This window comes from Puma concolor, chromosome B4 (assembly GCF_028749965.1).
Source record: "Puma concolor isolate L17-30 chromosome B4, mPumCon1.1.hap2, whole genome shotgun sequence".
Taxonomy (NCBI): domain Eukaryota; kingdom Metazoa; phylum Chordata; class Mammalia; order Carnivora; family Felidae; genus Puma; species Puma concolor.
Genome location: NC_141673.1, coordinates 95,140,241 through 95,159,057, shown reverse-complemented (window position 1 = coordinate 95,159,057; position 18,817 = coordinate 95,140,241).

The window sequence follows — 18,817 nt, the reverse complement described above, 5'->3', positions numbered from 1 at the left end:
GTAAACGTAAAAGACATCTTGAGTTTTTTCCCCTGAATTTAGGCTATAATCTTGGAAGAAAAAAAAAGAAAAACCTATCAGAGAAGATGTGGTCCCTTGATTAAGTTAGGATGATAGGCACCTCAAAACAATGAATGATTATAGCTATTAAAGCATCAGTAAAGTAATTTAGAATAAACTAGCAGAAGGTAACACAATTGCAAACAACCTTAGCTTTTTCAGAAGTGAGACACTAAAAAACAATTAAATATAGCACAAAGCAAAGAACATTATTTTGGTGAGATAACAAATCTTTTCTATCTGTCAGAAGGTAAAAAATAACATTCTATTTTTGTAGAAAAGAAAAATGCATCAAAAAATTCACATGGAATTTTAAGGGACCTCCAATGCGGCTTGAAAAAGAACAAAGTTGGAGGACTCACACTTCCTGATTTCAAAACTTGTTATATAGCTACAGTAATCAAAACAGTATGGCACTGGCATCAAGACAGGCACATAGACCAACGGAATAGATCTAGAGATTCCAGAAATAAACCTTCACACATATGCTCAAATGATTTTTTGACAAGGATGCCAAGGCATTCAATAGGGAAAAGACAGTTTTTTCAACAAACGTTTTGAGAAAACTGGATATCCACATGCAAAAGAATGAAGTTGGACCCTTACCTTACACCATACAGAAAAAAATAAAAAAGGATCCAAGATCAAAAAGCTCAAACTATAAAACTCTTAGAAGAAAATATAAGAGAAAATTTTCATGACATTGGATTTCGCAGTAATTTCATGGATATACACCAAAAACACAGATAACAAAAGAAAAAAAATAAAGTGGACTACATCAAAATTTAAAACTTTTGTGTACCAAAGGAAACAATCAACAGAATGAAAAGTCAACCAATGGGATAGGAGAAATATCTGTAAATCATATTATCTGATAAGGGGTAAATATCCAGAATATATAAAAAATACCTACAACTCAACAACACCACAACCACAATAACAAACAACCCAATTAAAAGATGGACAAAGGACTTCTTTCTCCAGAGAAGACATACAAATGGCCAACAAGTAAATGAAACAATGCTCAATATCACTAACCATTAGAGAGATGTGTCTGAAAGCCACTGAGATACCACTTTATACCTGTTAGGATGGTTGCTATTATAAAGACAAACAAAAAGCAGAAAATCACCAGCCTTGGCAAGGATGTGGAGAAATCAGAACCCTTGGGTACTACTGGTGGGAATGTAAAATGATATAGCTATGGTGGAAAACAATACGGTAGTTCCTTAAGAAATTAAAAATAGAGTTGTCATACGACTCAGCAACACCACTTCTAGGAACATATCCAAAAGAATTGAAAGCAGGGTATCAAAGAGATATTTGGATATTTGTATACCCATGTCCATAGCAGCATCATTCACAATAGTTAAAAGGTAGAAACAACCTAAATGTTTGTCAATGGAGGAATTAATAAACATAATGTGTTATGTATATATAGATATACATACCACGTGATTTTACATACCATATACATACTATATTATTATGTATTACTTTATACACACACATAAAATGAAATGTTATTCAGTCTGAAAAAGGAAGGGAATTCTGACACCTGCTACAACATGGATGAATCTTGACAACATTATGCTAAGGGGAATAAGCCAGTCACAAAAAGATAAATACTGTAAGCTTTCACTTATATGAGGTATCTACAGGGTCCAAACACATAGAAACAGTAACTACAACGGTGGCTGCCACAAGCTGGGGAGAGTGGGGAGTAAGAGATTTTTTAATGGGTGTGTAGAGTTTCAGTTTTGCATAATGAAAAAGTTCTGGAGATTGTGAATGTGAGTATATTTAACACTCCTGAACTATACGCTTACAAATGGTTAAGAGAGTAAATTTTATGTGTAATTTGTCACAATTAAAAAAATTCATTTATGGGGCACCTGGCTGGCTCAGTTGGTAGAGCATGTGACTCTTGATCTCTGGGTTGTAAATTCGAGCCCCACACTGGATGTAGAGATGACTTAAAAAACAAATCTTCAAAACTAATTTTTAAAAATCTGAATAACATCTGCCAAGACCAAATTTTTATCATGTTTAAAAAAATTTTTTTAATGTTTATTTATTTTTGAGAGAGAGCGACAGAGGCGGGGAGGGGCAGAGAGAGAGGGAGACAGAACCCTTAGCAGGCTCCAGTCTCTGAGCTGTCAGCCCAGATCCTGTGACACGGGGCTTGAACCCACAAAACGCAAGATCATGACCTGAGCCAAAGTCGGACGCTCAACTGACTGAGCCACCAGGTGCCCCTAAACTTTACCATTTTAATAGAAAGAAAACCAGGGGCGCCTGGGTGGCTCAGTCGGTTAAACCTCTGACTTCAGCTCAGGTCATGACCTCACCGCCCAGGAGTTTGAGCCCCAGGTCATCGGGCTCTGTGCTGACAGCTCAGAGCCTGGAGCCTGCTTCAGATTCTGTGCCTCCTTCTCTCTCTGCCCCTCCCCCACTTGTGCTCTGTCTCTAGCAAAAGTAAATAAATGTAAAAAAAATTTTTTTAAAAAGAAAGAAAACTAAATTATATTTTCATTAATATTTGGCAGGAAATGATTAACAAGCTCCTTCTAAAATTTTATTTATGATAATCAAAACTGAGCAAACTTTGCAGAGCTTTTTCTACAATATATCTGTTATTGTTTTTCCAACTCATTCCTTATTTTCAGATATTGCAGGTTTTCGAAACCACATCAAATAAGGTTCCCATTCTGCATATCATTTACCATTTTTTGTAACCATTTAAGTTTCACCGTGAGATCTCCTTTCACATTCTTGGCCAACCAGAGACATTGGGACAAAACTATTATCAATTTCCCTTAATAAATAAAACACATCCCATTACCATTACATCTGGTTATATCTCTCTGCCACTATTGCTCCTTGAATAGCATGCCATTTATTAAGTTACTATCTTCCAGCCCCGAGCCCACCTTTCTGTATTTTGCTTTGTGATGCTAAAGCTAGGATTCTTCGAGCAACATTTCTGCTTTGCCAGATGGCTCCATTTTAGGCTTTGTTAACAGAGGTGGTTAGAGGGGAACTGCAAATCCCCTCTAAGAAGAGGAAGAAGGAAGGATACTCCCCTTCCTGTCTGCTTCCTGTCTAATCGTGGTTCCTGTATTACCCCAGCAGTGCTTCTTCACGCTGACAGCAGCAGTTCCTTCAGATCCTTCTAGTAGCAGCAACTGACTCTAGTATGCACTATTCCTGACAGTGGCAGAATGAATGTTAACGTGCTTCCAATGTTCTCAGAGGCACCAGCACAAACCGAGTGGCCCCCCCTCAGCAACTCTTCCACAGAAGTCTCGACTTTTGCTCCATCGGATCTCTCCTCTACATTTCTAAGTTTTAATAATTCCAACCTCTTCCCTTTGTTGCTTTAGCACTAGGGGTGTTGGCTGTTTACCACAATTGCTACTTCCATGATATGCATGCTGATCCCTCACCAACAGATTTTGAAAGAAGTGATGTGACAGGGAAGAGACAAGAAATTCTTGCCGACACCAGATTTCTAGCCTCCAGAACTCTGAAAATAAAATTTTTGTTGTTTTAAACCACTTAGTTTGTAATGCTTTGTTAACAGCAGACCTAGCACACCAATACACATGGTAACTATTTTGGGAAAACCTATAGTTTTCCTCTTGTGTCTTTCGCCTTTACTTTCACAGTCAACACTTTTGATGCTTCCGGTCACCAGAAGTGTGGGGTTTTTTTCCTCCACACCAAGCAATTCTACAACACCAGCTAGTTGTCCTACAATTGAATTCAATTCTGACGCTGTCTGCCTGGGGATGGCATAGCATCCCACAGGTCCACAGGCCGAGTCCCACAAGGCGGCTCCCAACTTCAGATGCTAATTGCAAGTAGTAGGTCCCCCAGGTTATCCACAACTTGGCTACAGATCAGGGGCTTCTCACGACCTCCTCCCCCTTGGATCTGATTATTTGCTACAACAGTTCTCAAGCACTCAGGGAAACACTAGTTTATCAAAGGACATGGTAAAGGATGCAGGTAAACGGCCAGATGAAGCGATCCATAGGATAAGGTCTGAGAGGGTCAGGAGCACGGTGGCTGCTGTCCCCAGGAAGGTGGGGTGTGTTCCCCTGCTAGTACACGGATATGTTCAGCAACCTGGCAGCTCTGCAGATGCTACTGTGATTTTGACAGAGGCTTCATCCCCTGGGCATGGTCAACCGTTACCTCCATTTTCAGCCCTTCTCCCTTCGCAAGAGTCTAGGGGGAGGGGTACCAGGCTGAGAATTCCAAGCTCAGTCTTTCTGGTGGCAAGCCTTCATCAAGTGCCATTTGATAGCCCACCCAGGGTCACTTCATTAGAACAAAAGACACTCGTCTTACCCAGAAAATTATGAGTTTCAGAAGTTCCTGTGCCAGGAACTGCGAGGCAGAGAACAATTTATATTTTCTATTATCTCATAGTAAGAAAAATGATAAAATGATATATATGATAAAATGCGATAACTAAAATTCATGCACGTCAGAGCTGTTTAGACTACCTGTAGTCTTAATTACCTATGTTACATGTGCATTTTAAACCGACTAACTACTATTTCACAGAGAGAACCAAGAGGTAGGATATTAATACCTCTTACATGTAAGCATTTTAGCACAGCAGTGCAGCATATCCATGATGACCCTCATAACCACATACACACGTTACTTTAACACTTTCTTGAGGTAGCAAAAATGAACATTTCCAGCCTTTTAATGACATATAAACATAAGAAGCAAAAGTATAGATTATATTTAATGACCAATGCTTCTCGGTTTTCTTTTTTTTAACTTTACTTATTTTTCAGAGAACGAGAGAGAGCGGGGGAGGTGCAGAGAGAGAGGGGGACAGAGAATCCTAGCAGGCTCCACTCTGTAAGCGCAAAGCCCAACGTGGGATTCGAACTCACCAACTGTGAAATCATGACCTGAGCTAAAGTTGGATGGTTAACTGCCTGAGCTGCCCAGTCTCCCTGTGTTTTTTTTTTAAGTGTATTTATTTATTTTTGCAGTTTTCTATCATATTTAGAAATTATTTAGGTAATCAAGAATGGACCATTAATTAACTAATAGTAAGTTAACTAAGGATCTTGGAGATTTTGTTTGAGCTCACATGTTATGGAATATAATTACTGTTGATATGAAAAAGTTGGTCAGAATTATAATTCAATTTAATTGAACATATAATTTTACATATTTCATAATCTTGAATGCTTCTATTATGCTCTCTACTGACGAAATCAAAAACAGTTCTTTTAAAGCTAAAACTGTCAAACTGGTCCCATTTGTCCAAGGATTCACTGTAGTTCAATGAACTTGGATTCTTATATAAGTGCATCTAAGCTAGGAGTTTTATTAGAACTAGGGTTCTAGAACCCTAAATTCTAGGGTTTCTTTATGGATTATAAGCTTTTTCATTAGTCTCTATAAACCAGCCAAATTAGAGCTCCTTTACTTTTAGAAACTTGATAATCAAATTCATTAATATACCCTGAAGGTAAGATATTATTTCATATTCAGGCAATGGGACGTATAGGCTATTTTAAATTACAGATACAAAGATACACTGAGAACTGTTTACATCTACAAACTTACCCGTGGGTAAAAACTAAATCCAGAACACAAAAACTCACCAGTCCAAAGACAAGTCTTCTTTCCAATGGACACAGTGTATTTGCTTAACTTATTCGAATTCACAAATTATTAGATAAGCAAGCAAAAGAAAAAAAAAAGATTAACAAACCCAAATCCCTGCCATATCCCATTCAACAGAGAATAGATTCCCATCACGTCAATACAGATCACCAAATGGTCAGATTATAAAACCAAGTTTCCAATCATTGCTGCTGCCAAAGGGAAATAATTTATCAGCTATATGCAAACCAGAACTGAAACCAAACTTGGCCAAGAATCAGAAACAAAAACAAAACACAGAGTCAGAGAAAAAAAACATGGAGATGCAGGTGAATTACTGAAGGTAAAATTATATTGCTGCTTGGAATTCACTCTGAAGATCAAAAAGGGAAGTACCTTAAATAACCCGAGAGGTACACTCCTTGAGCAAGGCAGTTTCACTGGCTCTAGTATGAGTCCACTTGGGCATCTCGGCGAAACAATTTTCATAACTGTCAAAGTATAATTTTATTTCTAAAGCCTTAGAAATGACTCAAACACACATAGAATCATACGATCAATAATTTGTTTATTTCATTAATGAGGGAAATAGTAAAATTGTAAAGTTGATTTAGAGGAGAATTAGAGAAATTAAGAACCATTTAATAAACATCAGGAAAGATTTAAGTTTGAGACAAAAATATTTAAAATCTTACTGGTCAATAACTCTATAACCTATGATGGTATTTTTTCTATAGAAAATTAATTATTTGCATGTCTTCCAGAAAAAAAAAAATCTACAAGGTGATATGTACCTTCATAGCCTTAAATCGTTGTTAAATAATCCTAGAACTAGAGAGATCCTATTCACAGGGTGAAGTATAACACTGAAAGGACATGCAATCATCCTTTTGCTTTAGTTCCAAGTTTGGGGGACACCTGGGTGGCTCAGTCAGTTAAGTGTCTGACTCTTGATTTTGGCTCAGGCCATGATCTCACAGTTGGTGAGTTTGAGCTCCACTGACAGTGCGGAGCCTGCTTGGAATTCTCTCTCTCTGCCCTCCCCACCCTCTGTCTCTCAAAATAAATAAGTGAACTTGAAAAATATTTTTAGTTTCCAATGTGGGATAATTTTTCTTAACAGGAAAGAAAATCAAAGTAAAGTGTGGGGGCGCCTGGGTGGCTGTCTGGTAAGTGGCCAACTCTTGATTTCAGCTCAGGTTATGATCTCACAGTGGAGCTCTGTGCTGGGCATGGAACATGTGTGAGCATGTGCACTCACTCTCAAAGAAGAGTAAAGTGTGAAAAAAATTAGTTCAAATTTAGTTCTGCTGTAGATTTTTATTTTTAGTAACTTCCGCCACATTTCTGCAGATTGCCGAGATGCCAAACCAGGTAGAACCCACAGGTCATCTAAATTACTTTCACTGAGAATTTTCCCTTAATTTATTAGCAAAGACAACAATTATAGTACTTTTAATTTCCTTGTAAGCAGATAAATGCTAATGTTTCTTCAAGAGGAACACTTTTAGCTAAGTTTCTAAAAATGGAGAAATGGTGTTGAGGCAGATCAGGTTGTAATACAACTCCCACATTCCATGCCTCTCCACAAACAAACATGAATAATCTTTTACACCTACTTATGTCTGTATCATATGCAAAACTTACTTCTGGCTCTTTCACTCAATTACAACTTAGTTACATGTGTTGAGGTATTTACTCTCTCTCGTCTATCCCAAGACCCTATGTCTTTCAGCATAGAACAGTGGTTCAAGGGCAGCACAATTCCTTCTAACTCTGTGAGCTTGCACATTAAACCTTTCTGACTCACTTTCTTTACCTTGTTTTAAGGCATCCAGGTAGTGGTTATTATTTTGTAGAAGACTTACCCAAGAAACTTGTTAAAATGAAGACTCCTAGATTTGTATTCTAGGAACTGAGATTAGCTCATGGTGGTGCCTGAGTGGTTCAGCTTGTTGAACATCCAACTCTTGAATTCAGCTTAGGTTATGATCCCAGGGTCGTGGGACTGAACCCCAAGTCTAGCTCCATGTGGAGTATGGAGCCTGCTTAAGATTTTCTCTCTTCCCTGTCTGTCTCTCTCTCTCAAAAATAAACATTAAAAAAAATAAAAATTAAAAAAAGGGGGCACCTGGGTGGCTCAGTCGGTTACGCATCTGACTTCAGCTCAGGTCATGATCTCACGGTTCATGAGTTCAAGCCCCGCATGGGGCTCTGTGCTGACAGCTCAAAGCCTGGAGCCTGCTTCAGATTCTGTGCCTCCCTCTCTCTCTGACACCCCCCCCCCCACTCACACACACATACTCACAGTCTGTCTGTATGTCTCTCCCTCAAAAATAAATAAACATTAAAAAAATAATTAAAAAAGAAAAAGATTCTCTTTCTGCCCCTCTCCCCTGGCTTATGCTCTCTCTGTCTCTAAATTAAAAATTAATTAATTAATTAATTAAAAAAAAGAACTGAGATTAGCTCAGGAATCTGTACTTTTACCTATACTTCTCAAGGAATTCTTATGCATGTGGTCATTAGCACACATTTTGAGACTAGAGATTGAAAGCTGGTTTTCCATACCAACTGGTATGAAGCCAGAAACCAAAATAGAATGATTGGTAACTATAGTATTGAAAGGATATGGGGTTGGCCTAGCCCAACTGGCAATTGTTAAGAAAAGGGTGCCTAGGTGGCTCAGTCATTAAGCATCATCAGATGGTCATGATCTCATAGTTGGTGAGTTCAAGTCCCACACTGAGTGAGCATGAACCATGCTTCGGGTGAGCTTGAGCCTCACTTCAGATGAGCTCATGACCTACTTCAGATGAGCTTGTGATCTTCTTTGGGTGAGCTTGATCCCCACATCAGCTGAGCATGAACCCTGCTTCGGGTGAGCCCCAGCCCCACTTTGGGTAAAAACATGAGCCCCAGGTGAGCCCTTTTTCCCTCTCCCTCTTTCTCTTTCTCTCTCTCTCTCGCTCTGCCCTTCGTGGGATGCTATCCCTCTCTCTCTCTCTAACAAATAAAAGAAAGAAAAGAAAAGGGGTATAGTGATTCATACACAGCAATTTCAGGGATTAAAAGAAAAGCCATTGTAATATGAGTGCTGCCAAAAGATGCCGCATTCCAGGTATCAATGGTTTTAGCTTCAGAATAGTGGGATTTGCAAGAAAAATTCAATAACCAGCTTACTAAGATGCTGCTTCGTGTATATTTCAGAAAAACAGTGGACCTAACAGAGAATAGTTTAAACCATTCTCTTAGGCAATTCTCTGACTTAAATAAATTCGTAAAAGTAGACTATTTGAATGAATGGGAGATGAGAAACTCCACAGAAAGGATGATACAACATCATACACTGGGAGAAAGCAAATAGCAAAACTTTTTGTGGACAATTTGTTATTGGCTGTGACCTAACATAAATCCTCAGTATCCAGAACCTGACTAATTCCACGGGTCAGAATATGGGCTTACAGATATCATGTGAGAGTTGGAATTCTGGCTATGAATTTGTGGCACAGTTGGCCCCATCTGATTCTGAATTCATCCTAAGGTTTTAGATAGTCCTTGCTTAAAACACGATGGCTCATTAATTAGTCAAATGGCATGACCCGTATTGTGGTTGTCAATCATTCTTGGCCTTGTTGTTTCTCAGTGGACCCATAAGCAAAGCAGCAATGGTGGCAGTGAAGGAGGCCATCATAAGTTTATCACCTGGACTTTGCTTCACCAAGGCTAACTTATCTACTCACATTGCTAAATTCGAACTGGCAAGCCATAGTGATCATTGACAAGAGGAAAACAGAGTGAGAGCCCATTCATACTTTTTAAATTTTTTTTTTTAACGTTTATTTATTTTTGAGACAGGGAGAGACAGAGCATGAACAGGGGAGGGTCAGAGAGAGAGGGAGACACAGAATATGAAGCAGGCTCCAGGCTCTGAGCTGTCAGCACAGAGCCCGACGCGGGGCTAGAACTCACGGACCGCGAGATCATGACCTGAGCCGAAGTCGGCCGCCTAACCGACTGAGCCACCCAGGCACCCCAGAACCCATTCATACTTTAAAGAGAAAGCCATCTACTTGATTGTAGGTCAACTTCTTCACTGGGTTCTTCCTGACATGTAGATGACAATGTTTTATTCTCACCTAGACTCTCTCTGGTTGTGTATTCGTTTCCATGGTTATAGTGCCCTAATCTATAAACTTATTGGATGCATTATACATCACTATGGCATTCTATCCACATCACCTCAGACCATTCTTCATAGCAAAAGAAATGAAGATGAAGCCTTGAGTATTTGTCATTATCAGACCTTCTCGTGGCCACAAATTGGCCTTAAAAAAGTGGAATATTTTATTGAAAATCCAAACAGGCTATCAGACTGGGAACCTCATTTTGCAAAGTTAGAGTCCTTTCTTACAGACTGTGATATATGTTCTGAACCAGTGACCAACAATGATACTTTCTCTCCCATAGTAAATAATAAGATTCTAGGAAACTGGCAGTGTACTTGAGAGTAACACACTGCTCACGATCACGCCTAATAATCCGCTTTCAGAATTTGTGCATCCTGAACCGGAGACCAAGAACTTTTTAGCCTTAAGTCCTAGAAACCAAGGAGAAGAGGCGATGTGGTAATAGTGGAAATAAGTTTGAAGTAGAAATCCTCCTTATGCCACCAAAGCAAGAGGCAGGAAATGAGGTAATTAATGACTTTAGCTGGATGAAGGATCATGATTACAAAGGAGAAATGAAGAGTACAGTAAGAATCCTAGAGAACTCCTTTTACTGTGATCCAAAGGTACCAGAGTACCAGAGACATGTACAGGAAGGATCACAAATGATTCTTTGACCTCCAAATTGAAGGTTTGAGCACTCCACTGGGGGCTGGATGACTAGGCAAGGGAGGGGAGGGAAGGGAGGAGTAAAATTGTACAAGCTTAAGTGCTGCCAGAAGGCAAGGACCACAGTCTAGGTAAAGGAAGGGGCAAGTCCTATATCTTAAATACTAGCTACTGCCTGGTTGCAGACATGATCAGTTGCAGACATGAGAACACTCTTCTAGGTGCATGACTACTCAAAATAAAGATTGCTTTTCCTTATCTCTTTTTAAGCTAGGTACATTTGTGTGACTAAGTACTAGCTAGCGGAATAGGAGCAGAAATGTTGTATTAGTGGAAGTCCTTAAGGGGGATATGAGAGGGAAACACTATTTTCACTTCTTTCTTTTTCTTGTTGACTGAAATAATGTATGTTAACTGAATTATTTGAGAATATTTAATTCTTCTGTACAGGATAAACATATGAGTGAAATATTTGAAACTTATAAGAAGTAGTAAACCTTGATACCAGGTAAGTTAGTAGCTTATGAGATGAAACTCATCGAATGTGTTAACTATAGATAAGGTGCAAGCAAATAGCTTGTGAGACACAGGCAGAATTAATAAAATATAGATTTTAAGTAAGCTAGTAACTTGTAAGAAACGTTAAACTTGTATATAATAAGTGGAGTATATGACAGGACAAAAGAGAACGCTATTTATAGGTAGAAAGGGGTGAAAATATCAAGTTACAAGGTGCAGATACATCTCTAGGTTGACAGCTATGCCATCCTCAAGTTGGCGACTGGTAGGCAGAATTGTAATATGGCCCCCAGGGGTTCCTGGGTGGCTCAGTTGGTTAAGCGTCTGACTTGTGATTTTGGCTCAGGTCATGATCTCACGGTCCATGAGACGGAGCCCTGCAGCAAGTTCTGTGCTGATAGCACAGAGTCTGCTTGAGATTCTCTCTGCCTCTCTCTCTGCTTCTCTCTCTTTCAAAATAAATAAACTTTAAAAAAATAAAATAAAAAATAAAATGGCCCCCCAAATTTCCGTCCCTTAGTATGCATACATTTTCTTACGTTGTTCATCAAATACTAATTTAGGTGTTGTTGCAAAGGGATTTTGCTCAGTTGATTAGGGAGACTATCCAGGTGGGCCTGACCAAACCACGAGAGCCCTTTAAATCTAGGTCTAGAGATCAGAGACAGAAAGCCAGAGTTTCAAAGCAAGAGGAGTTGATGTCTCATTCCATTGAAGATGGAGGAGGCCACATAGCAAGGAAGATGAGCAACGTTTAGGGGCCAAAAGCAATCCTAGCTGATAGTCAGTGAGGAAATGGGGACCTCAGTCCTGCAGCTTCAAGGAACTTAATTCTGTCAAGAAGAATGAAGCTAGAAGTGGATTTTTCCATGAAGCCTCAGAGAAGAACTCAAAGAAGCTGAAACTTGATGTCAACCTTGTGATACCTTGAGCAGAGAACCTAGTCAAGCAATGCCAGACTTCAAACCTACAGAACTATGAGTAGTAAATTGGTATTGTTTATGCTGCCAAATTTGTGGTACTTTGTAATACAGCAACAGGAAATTAACATAGCTTCTCCGTGGTGATATTCATCATGGTCCCATTCTGGCCTCAGTTGCTGTACCCTGAAAACAGATAATACCCATAGTTGTTCAGCTGGCTAATGAGGAGGCTCCAGTTGTTGCCAGGCATATCCACCCCTGCCTCTTGCTGACAGAGCAAATGAGTGTGTTGATTCTGTCTGCTAGACTCTCCTGCTCAAATCCCAGTTCCACTCCTCATAATCACACCATCAAAGGGGAAGACTGATGTGGCAGGGAGAAAGAAAGGTTATATAAAAATTGCGGAACCCAGGATTTAGGTAGTATGCTCCTTTTATCCCATTTGCATCCTATCCTTTATGTGTTTACATGGTATCCCATCTTTTTTCCCTTACTTCTCATTCTGTGTTTTAAATTGACTTTCTAAACCACATAACTCAAACATTTTATTTGGTCTCCAGGTCTTTTTGTTCTATGACCTCTGTAACAGCTTGCATAGTAGTGTATTTAGAGGCTACTGTTCCTACAAGACAAATGTGGACATATGGCTATCACTCAAGGAGCCATATTAAACTCATGAGTTTGGGGCAGCATTAAGCTAGAAGGAGAAACAAGTTAGAAGGAGCCTGAATTCCATACATAAGGAGGGCTGTGACAATCTTGGATTGCCTATCTCTCATTATTTTTTTTTATGTATGAGAGAAACTTCTATCTTTTAATAGTCTATATAAATGATTTTCTGTCACTCACAACTGAACCTAACTCTACTTGATGTACTAATGTTTTGTGCTTCCTCCCCTATTATACATAATTGGTTTTCAAAATGTAGACCAAGTCTATCAAAATGATTTGAGCTACTTGTCGAAATTTCGTTTTTTAGATGCCACTCTTAGTCTTTGGTAGGACCCAAGAATCTATACCAGTGATAAGCCTGTTTGGGTATGCTGCCACTAATACTTGTAAATCACTGAATGTTTGTGGTATTTACACTTAGAATTTAGTCCAAAGACTAAAGAATGGCAAGGAGTAAGACTTGGATAGGTCTCCAGAGGATTAGAGGGCTAAAATGAAATACCTGGGGATTTTGACCTGAAAGGAAAAAACAACTTTGAAAGTTACCCCTTGTTGGGGTGCCTGGGTGACTCAGTCGGTAAGCGTCCAACTTCAGCTCGGGTCATGATCTCACAGTTGGTGGGTTTGAACCCCGCATCGGGCTCTGTGCTGACAGCTTGGGGCCTGGAGCCTGCTTCAGATTCTATATCTCCATCTCTCTCTCTGCTCCTCCCCCACTCCTGCCCTGTCTCTCTCTCTTTCTCTCTCTTTCTCTCAAAAGTAAATAAACATTAAAAAAAGAAAAAAAGAAAAAGAAAATTACCCCTTGTGTTAATATTAGTTTAGTGTGGTTGCCATAACAAATCACCAAAACTTTGGTAGTCTAAAACAACATACATTTATTTGCTCAAAGTTCTGGAGACTTGAAGTATTAAATCAAGGTGTGGGAGGGACTTACTCCTTCCAGAGGCCCTGGGGGAGAACTGATTCTTTGCCTCTTTCAGCTTCTTGTAGCTGCCTGCCATTCCTTGGCTGGTGGTCACATTACTCCAAACTCTGCCTCAGTCTTCACGTTGCCTTCTCTTCTGTGTGCCTGTCTAATCTCTCTCTGCCTCTCTCTCATAAGATGCATACTATTATATGAAGGGCCACTCACATAATCCAGGATAAAATCTTCCTCTGAAAATCCTTGGATTAATCATATCTTTTGCCATACAAGGTGATATTCACTCTTTGGACATATAAAGTAGTATTTACAGGTTCTGGGCATAGAAAGTGAATATATCTTTTGCAGGGGTGGGGGACATTTTTTCTTCTACTAAACACTTTAATATCACTTTTGGATGGAGTAGTTATTCCTGTCTATTAAGGACAATTTGAACACATTTACATTTATCGTTTTTCATGTGACAGATCATCTTTGGAATCATAAGGAGATGTTCATGCATGACACCAAAGAAGTGAAATATATTGGACATAAAGTCATACTAGCTGCAATACCTGCTTGTCCACTGTTAACTCAAGCCCTGCTCAGGGAAGCTGATTTGAACTGCATTCCAGCATCACTGATTAGATCAGGGTAGGTACATAATTCAAGGGAAGCTACCTTACAACCTATGAGATTACCTGTAGATGTGATTGTAAATATCCAAGACAAACACGTTAGCTTCCATGGTAATTTGGGCTATGGAATTTGAAATGTGGAGAAGATTGCCAGTCGTAGAGGATTTAGATTTAACAGGTATAGAGTAGGACCTGAGTTCTCCCCCCTCTTTTAACCAGCTTTCCATCAGTTTTTGGCACTCCATACATCTCCGTGGCGTATATTGAAAAGATTATGGTATATTGAGTCAAGCATTTCAAATCTTGCCCCCACCACTTAGTAGCTCTGTGACTGTCAAGCTCTCTGATTGTTAATTTCCTCCATGATGAAGACTATGTATACCTATTGAGATTATGAAGATTACATGACACAATATATTTAAAACACCGAGCCCAGTACTAAGCAAACTGAAAACCCTCAGTGAATGAAATATAATAAGATTTTTACTACCATTTCTAAGATAAACAGAAAAGGTGAGTAAACCTACAAACATAGGTCACAAAGCTTAAGAACTCTGACAAAATTCTTATAGTCTTTTGTACCTCTTTTCAGTAAATGTTATCATATATTGGATTCCTGTTCTCCAGATGCAGTCTAGTTTAACACATGCAATTTTGTTAAAGTTCTCTATCAGGCTTGATTATACCATAATAAGGGATAACTAACTTTTGTTAAGGAACCTCTTTATTTCTGGTTGGAAATTTGCATTTCTGACCATCTGTCTATTGTAGGCTCTATGTGACTATGTCCTGGTCTTATTGGAGCATTTCTTGATTTTATATGTAGTGATACTATATTTTAGTCCTAATTGACATTAACAAGACTATTCTCAGGTAGAGGAAGAGGGTATTCATCTGTGTCTGGTATCACAGAACTCTTTAAATTTATTTATTTTTTAATGTTTATTTATTTTTGAGACAGAGAGAGATAGAGCATGAACGGGGGAGGGTCACAGAGAGAGAGGGAGACACAGAATCCGAAGCAGGCTCCAGGCTCTGAGCTGTCAGCACAGAGCCCAATGCGGGGCTCGAACTCACAAACCGTGAGATCATGACCTGAGCAGAAGTCGGAAGCTCAGCCGACTGAGCCACCCAGGCGCCCCTCACAGAACTCTTTAAAGACAGGCAGAGTTAAATCTGGATCAGGAAGCTCTGGATTAGTCCTTACTGCTTCACTTGAATTTCTGCTGTAACTATATACTGTACCTCCATTCTTAAAAAACTTCTCATTTTGCAAAACTATGCACTAAAAATACTCAAAACTTATGCAACATTTTAACAAAAGCACTAGAAAAAAATGTTGATAAAAATAATAGCACTGTTAAAAAGATATGTTAAATTCTTAATTAAATATTACAGAAGACATAAGGGGAAAAAACATGAGAAGGTAGCACAAAGGAAGAAGCTAAAAAGAAAGAAATATAAGAATTTAAATTATGGCGACATAGGCAAAGCTACATTGTTGTCTGAACTGCCAGCTGGAGACGTTACTGCAGACTTTGTACAGAATGTAGTGATGATGGAGACTTTGGCTCATTTTATTGTGTTTGTTTGTTTGTTTGTTTGTACAGACCCTGGAGACGACTGCACATTAAGCACTTTTGAGACAGAGTCTGGGCCAAACAGAACTAAACAGAAGAACTTGGGAAGTATGGACATCTTGCACTCTTCCCCAGCGGCTTGCCATGTTCTGCTCAGTTAGTGTACTATACATCTACCTGTTACCTGATGGTCCAGAGTTGGGGTTGAATCAAACTCTACTCATGGAAATTGAGAGCTGACCCAGAACGAATGCCTCCCTCACATTCCTACACAAGTAGTATTTGAAGTGAAATATAAATAGGAAGAAATTTAAGGTTATACCAACATTTAGAGAGAAATCACTTTAAAATCATAGAACTTCATTTCAGTACCTTGAAACCTAACATTTTAGTTTTAATTCTAATTTCTCTTTTATGAACTTCATTAGATCCCTCTTCACTTGTTTGTTCTCAAATCCTTTTTCCTTAAGTAATCTAGCATCTCGGCTCTAAGTGTATCTAATGATAGGCTTATGCATCTTTTTACACACAGTGACACAGGTATGGTTTATGAAATAAAATAAATATCCATATACACACTGCTTTCTTTATATTTGATACAGCTGAACTGTGATACAATCTCATACATAATCTGTTTATATTAAATTCTAAGCCTGGAAGTGGTCTTAGGATTTAAATGTTTTTTTTAAAAGGTTTATTTATTTTTGAGAGAGAGAGAGAAAGAGAGAGCAAGTGGGAGAGGGGAGCAGAGAGAGAGGGAGACACCAAATCCAAAGCGGGCTCCAGGCTCTGAGCTGTTAGCACAGAGCCCGATATGGGACTCGAACCCACAGAGTGTAAGATCATGACCTGAGCTGAAGTGGGACGCTTAACCAACTGAGCCACTCAGGTGCCCCTGGAAGTGGTCTTAGTATTAATGATTTCTTGACAGCTAGGAACTTTTCTTTACCCCATTTTACTTTCCTTTCCCTGTAGATAATTGATGTAAGCTATAGTGACTGAAGGGCTATTTTGCTAATACCCTATTCTTTAGTCAACTATTTGGTTAGGTACTAGAAAAAAAATTAAATGCACAAGTAAAAATATTTTTCTTATAAGAAAAGCAAAAGATATATTCATTACATTGAAAAAATATTTACATCCTTTTTCTTTTTAAAATCATATCAAGACACTTTAAAAAGTTTTATGGAAATAAGTAAAAATGTAGTTTTAAGTTTACCAAATCAATAAATTCTGATAATGTTAGTCAAGGCTCTAAAAATTAGGCTATTAACAGTGTCTATATTATTTTTCCTTTTCCTCCTTTATCAGAGTATTTGGAGGAAAAACACTTTTGCCAGACTTCTAAGGGGCCATATGTGGCTTATGTCAAGGATCTCTTCTCTTTTTTCAGTTGACATATGATCTCTGTTTGACTCCAATGGAAATAGTAGCTTATTTCTTTATCTGTGAGCCTCCCTTTGATCGTAATTGAATTTTTCCAGTTCTTCACTTAACACACACACACACACACACACACACACACACACAGTACTCCAGAAACATGAGTTCTGAAAAGTAAACTCAGACACATAGCAACTAGGAAGATGAATGCTTCTATAAAATTCCTTTTAGTAGGAGACCAAAGAATTTGGTCAGAAATATCAAATTAAACGTTTTCAAAACCCAGAGTTTTTACATGGCTGTGTCACTTCACTCATTTTATGTATGTATGTATGTACAGTAAAAACAAAATGTAACCATTTTAAACCATCTTAACAAGCTTTTTCATTTTTGTGTTTGCATTTTTTTTTGAGAGAGAGAGAGTGCAAGTGGGGGAGAAGAGCAGAGGGAGAGAGACAGACAGACAGACAGAATCTTAAGCGGGCTCCATGCTCAGTGTGGACCCTGACACAGAGCTGGATCACATGACCCTGGGATCATGACGTGAGCTGAAATCAAGAGTCGGTCACTCAACTGACTAAGCCACCCAGGTGCCCCTAAACCATCTGCACAATTTTTAAGGGCACAGTTCAATAATGTTAAGTTTGTTCACATTATTGTGAAACAGATTTCTAGAAGTTTTCATCCTGTAAAACTGAAACTATATATTCATTGAACAATAATTCCCCATTTTCCTCTCCTCCAGCCCCTGGCAGCTACCACTCTACTTTCTGTTTCTATGAGTTTGACTGCTTTACAAACCTCACATAAGTGAGATCATACAGTATTTGTCTTTTTGTGACGGTTTTTTGTTCTGTTTTGTTTTTTACTTAGTGTAATGTTCTCAAGGTTTATCCATGCAGTAGTGTGTGACAAGATTTCCTTCTTTTTAAAGGCTGAATAGCATTCCCCTCTAGCCATGTGACATATTTCTTTATCCATTTCATCTGTCAATGAACTTTTGGGTTGCTTCTACCTCTTGGCTATTGTGAATAACGCTGCAATGAACATGAGTGTGCAAGTATCTCTTTGAGAGCCTCCTTTCAATTCTTTTGGATATATACCCAGAAAGAGGGATTGTTGGATCATATAGTAATTCTATTTTTAACTTTTTGAGGAAACTCCAAGGCAGCAGACCATTTTACATTCCCATGAACAGCGTCCAACTGTTGCAATTTCTCCAAATTCTCGCTAACTCTTGTTATTTTTTACTGTTTTGATAGTGGCCATCCTAATGGGTATGTGGTGGTTTTGATTTACATTTCTCTGAGGATTAATGACCTTGCATCTTTTCATATACTTGTTGGCTATTCATCATCTTATTTTTAAAATGAGTAAAATGTGTAAGTCAAAAAGTGAGTATTCCCTAACTTCCTTTGTCCTCTGGCTTTGTGTGAACTCACTTGCCAGAAAACTGTATGAACTGCCTATCCCATTCTCTGTGTTTCCAACTCGGGCAAACTATTGCTGGAGAAAAATCATATAGTCAGGAATATTGTATTGCCCCAAATTAATGGCTACTTGCCTCAGCTGTGTCTTCAATGTAGCTCAACAATCCTACAATATTTTTCTAGTCAGCTTCCTCACCCTGAGTTGTTACCATACTTCCATGATT